Genomic DNA, 5,491 nt, shown 5'->3' with positions numbered 1-5,491 from the left:
CACTACAGTTAACAATAAATTGCCTGACATGCATGGCATGCCATTTACCTATAGAAGATATTGTTGATTCAACTAAACATTGAGACCTCTAACTCCTTTACTCCTCTTCCAATAAATTATCCCTCTTCCTTTCTTCTTCTTTCGTTGACGACCTTGGCATGTTATTGGATTACTGAATTCACTGCTAAAGTACCTGACTGGTCGAGCGAGGGGAAATTTTTATGTCAAGCCATACCCACAGTGCTGGGTCCGATCTCGACGAACTGACGACGCTTAAGGTACGTGGGTATGGTGTATATCCAGGTGAGGGTTCCAGGGCAGTTACCACTGTGTAACTGTATTGCTCCTCCCCAGTTAGGCCTCCCTGGTGAGAGGGACCTCATCCTGGATGAAATTTATAGTTGTTGTTGCATGGCGAACAAAACAAACGTCCTTACGACTTGTAGCATGGATATGGAATGTTTTAACGAAATTCCCAATTACGAAAGTCGGAGTGGTATTAAAACACTAATACCATTTACCAAACCAAGAAGTAAATACCGTGTTGACCCAACCTTGGCTCACTTATACTCCCTCTTTGGGAGTGGAAGTTTGTCAAGGTTTCTAACCATAGAAACCAACCAAAGAATATCTGCACTCAAGTTGGAAAATTATTATTAAGTAGACATTCTACGACAGAAATGTCGTTTAGACAGGTAATAGACAAGACGTGGCTTATAGAAGCCACAACAAAAAATCAATCTGAAGGTTGTCAATAAAAAATATAGACAACAAAACTATAGAAATAAAAAAAAAATAAAAAAAAAACCATGATACTATGAACAGTATTCAGAGTACCATCGAGCCAGGTAAAAAATATATACTTTTGGACTCACTTAAAAAGAGATACCCAAAGGTACAGGATTTTGAACTGTATGATATACCAAGTAAACAAATGAATAAACAAGTACCAAAAAGTGCAAAAATAAAATTTGAAGGTCAAGATCTACCTCAGAAAATAAAATCTTTTGGCTAAACTAGAGAAGTAAGGCCACATATCCCTAAACCATTACAGTGTAAAAACTGTAGTAAATATGGAAATGAAAAAAAAAAAAAAAAACATTGTCAAAATGAACCTGTGTGGGTGTATTGTGGATCTGAAGAACAAAGTACACAATGGAAATGCGGCGAGCCAGTGTATAAACTGTGGGCAAAACCATCATGCAAGACCCAAGGGATGTATGTACTATATATTCAATACTGCATTAGAAATATTACAGGAAAGAACTGGAATGTCTATAAAAGAAGCTAAATTAGAATTGAAAAATAAGAGGAATTCAAGATTCGTCTAAGAAACATACTTACTCATCAGTAACAAAAACCAACAATGAAATAAAAACGCGTACAGATAAAAGTAACCAAGCGCAGAAAAGTAAATCTCAAGAAGTCATTAATGCTTTAGGAAAAAAATCTAAAATTATAAAATATCAAGAAACAGGTGCAATTGATATGGACAATATCTTATCACATTCATTTGAAATAATGTAAATAACTCAAGAACATAATACCACAGAAGTAACAGAGGAAAGCTGTGTGGACTAGAAAGTAAAAATAGAAAAAAAAGAGACCTTTGGAGAGGACACTACCCAAAACATAGAACTCAACCATTATAGGGGAAACATCGGTCAAGACAAAGACAAAATGATAATAAACCTATAGATGCCGATATCGAAAACACTTAAGAAGTGGAAGATAACCCTACTACAGATAAAAATGATTGTTACCAATAATTGGCACAACAAGAACAAAGGAAACTAGAAATGCACATGATACATGTGGATGTAATGATTGATTCATTGAATTGTGTAATAATGAAAAAATGTATATAACAAAGGATGGTTTAACAAGCATCATAAGAAATTTATGAAATATAGAAAAAAAGAAATTACTGATTTGTGTACTCATGAATAAGGATGCATGTGCATCGCACATTTAATGTATTATAAAGAAAAACAAATGAATGTCGTGAATAAATTGTTAGGAAAAAAACCCAAGTTGATAACAAAAAAGAAAGCAAAAATCGACCGCTATAACAAAATATTTTCAATAGCTATATTATACAATGGAAGATAAATGGTCTACAGACCAGATACACCTACGAGAAGTGTATATCCAGGTGATATTATGTTTACCACATGTCAACAAAACAATATCAACAATAAGTAAATATACCTTAGCATCTACATCTAAAGAAGAAGGAAATTTAGGTATAGCCATATATGTACATAATAAAGTATGATATGACAAAATACTTGTAAACTTTATTGACTTACAAATATCAAGTATTAAGATAAGAATAGAAAATGATGATTATGTTATTTATAATTTGTAAGTACAACCATCCTAATAAAAACTGCGACACTGATAAACTTAAGGATTTGCTTGACAATGCCAAAGAACCTACATTAATATTAAGTGATTCTAATGCTCACAACCCGGTATGGGACTGTAATTGTACAAAATCTAATAGAGTATGAAGTAAAATAGAAGAATTCATAGATTCAAACGACATGTGCTTTATAAATGATGACGAAATCAGCATATACTTTTCAAAAATACAGGAGCATTTTCCTCAGTAGACTTGACTCTATGTACAGTATAGTAGACAGATTAGAATGGACTACAGTTGATGACTTGCATACCAGTGATCATTTCCCAATATTAATTTAAGTATTACAAAATAACCCTAACAATCATGCCCCCTAATATAACATTTATAAAGTAGATTAGGAAAGATATGAACTCCACACTAGGAATATTCCACCATTCAAATATATTCAGGATCATAATGAAACAAATAGGTTTCTTGTTGATTTCATAAAAAATGCTGATGATAAAGCAATACCAAAATCAAAATCTCATCCAACAAAACACAAAGTTCCATGGTATTCGGAAAAATTATCAGAATTAATAGAAATAAAACACCAAATTGAGAGGCGATTGCATAATTTAAATAGAAAGTTCAGTAAAATAAATAGAACATTACCAATGCTAGAAGGAACTTTACAAAAAATTATTATATTATTACTATTACTTGAAATTGATATATTAAAACCCCTGCATAACAAAATATCTGCAACATTTAAAAAGGAAGTAATTCAAGGAAGAATCATTTCATAGAAGAAATATGTATCACATCTCTCTTATAATAATCCCATACAAAACGTATGGGAAAAATTCAGGAAAATTAATGGTACCCATGTTAAATCACCTAGACATGCCACATTATAAGAAGGAAAGAGAATAGTGATCCAAACGGAATTAGTTTTGTAAGTGGAGAAAGTTTGGCAAAAGTAAGTAGTGATAAAAATTCGGATGAACACTTCTGCACGAAGAAAAATAATATAGAATTAATAACAATAAATTTTGAAACAATAGAAAATACATATTATAAAAGAAAATTTAATATGGAAGAGTTGGAATATGCTCTGTTGAACAGCAATAAATCTGCTCCTGGAGATGACAATATTTGTTTTGAGATGATCTGCCACTTAGCACCTTTGCCAAAGTTTTATAATCATTTATGGCTTCGAAATTTATTTCCTAGTGAATGGCTAAAGCTATAATAATTCATATCCCCAAACATGGAACGGATCCAAGTAATGTAAATAATTACAGACCAGTTTCTCTAAAGTTGTTTATGCAAGTTACTGTAGAAAATGGTAGACGCTCGACTTAGAAGACCAAATACGCAGAGGATTTGAACGAAAACAGATTACTGTAGCTGTCTTTTTTGACATTGAAAAGGTATACGATACTACATGGAGGTATGCAATATTTAAAAACATTACATAAAAACAGCATCCGTGGACATTTACCTATATTTATCCAGAACTTTCTGACAGATCGTACTTTCCAGGTTAGAATTTACTGTATATTGTCAAGTACATTTCCACTTGAAAACAGTGTTCCACAGCGAAGCGTCCTTAGTGGCACACCGTTTACTTTAGCAATTAATGATATTGGTAATAATCTACCTAATGAAATAAAAAGTAACCTTTATATGGTTGATTTTACTATATATTATTCAGCATCTCGCATAAAACAAGCAGAGCGAATAAGTAATAAAACTATAATAAAAATAGATTAACGAACCTCATCTGTAGTCTTTATGTTGTCCATAAGTAAGACTCAAGTTGTCGTGTTTTATAAAAATAAAAAGTGGATCAAAAAGTGAAGAAATATATTTAAAAATCAGAAATCATAGTATATCAATTGGCCAAACTGCAACACTTTTAGGAATAGTATTTGTTACTCACATTACTTGGAAAGCTCACATAACAAATATAGAGCATTAAATCTAATAAAAAAAACTGTCGAACACTACTTGGAGACCCGATAGACATACTCTTACTGTTCTGTATAAATCAACAGTACTGTCTACCATTGATTATGGATTCGGATGCAACGCTCCGAATGTTAGACCCCTTTCACAATGAAGGCCTTAGAATACTCTCAGGAGCCTTTAGATCATCACCAAAATAGTCTTTACAAGTTAAATGTAGTGAACTACCTCTCTCTCTCTCTCTCCCCTCTCTCTCTCTCCTCTATCCTCTCTCTCTTTTCTTCCTCTCGTCTCTCTCTCTCTCCATAGAGAGCTAGTAACACTGTAGAGTGCCTTGAGAATTCAGTCAAGCGATTCACCAGCCAAAAAATGATTGGAACTAAGGGATATATTTATTAACAATTATTTGCCACCTTTCCCAATTAGAGCTAGAAGATTGTTTGAGTCACTGAATATAAGTATACTGTTACCTTCAATAATAAAATTAGCCCTTCCTTGGAATATGAAGAAATCAAAATTTGCACAAAATTAAAATATTTATCAAAGAATTATTCATATAACCCAGAACACCATAGACAACATACAGTAGAACAAAATCCGAAAAGGTCTACATTACGCAATATACACAGTTTCGAAAGACAAAAAGTATCAGTTCTCTCTGCCTGATAATGCTCCAGTATTTACTGCTGAGTTATGTACAACACTATAAGCCATAAAAATAATTAAAGAAGCCTCATTCAATAATTTTGTAATTTATAGCAACTCCAGAAGTGTTATAGAAACCATTCAGTGTTACAATCCTAAACATGATATAGTACAAGAGATTAGTTTTTGCTCCATAAATCATATAATAATGGAACAAAAATATTCAACTGTGTTGGATCCCTTCCCATGTAGGAGGGATTAAAGGAAGTGAGGAGGCTGACAAAGCAGCTAAAGAAGCCATCCACATGACAAGAGCAAATGTAAACATCCCTATTAGTGACTATATAACATATACCTATAAAAACAATCATTATTAATAAATTGCAAAATATATGGAATGAGGAGCCTACTGATAACAAATTGAAACAGATAAAGTCTTGTGGTGGAAAATGGAGTTCATCATGTCAGAGAGATAGATATGTGCAAGTAATTTTAACTCTTCTCAGAATAGGCCATACTCGT

Source organism: Macrobrachium nipponense, chromosome 39 (assembly GCF_015104395.2).
Source record: "Macrobrachium nipponense isolate FS-2020 chromosome 39, ASM1510439v2, whole genome shotgun sequence".
NCBI classification, from domain to species: Eukaryota; Metazoa; Arthropoda; class Malacostraca; order Decapoda; family Palaemonidae; genus Macrobrachium; species Macrobrachium nipponense.
The sequence above is the reverse complement of the archived record's forward strand: the minus strand, read 5'-3'. Positions refer to the sequence as shown.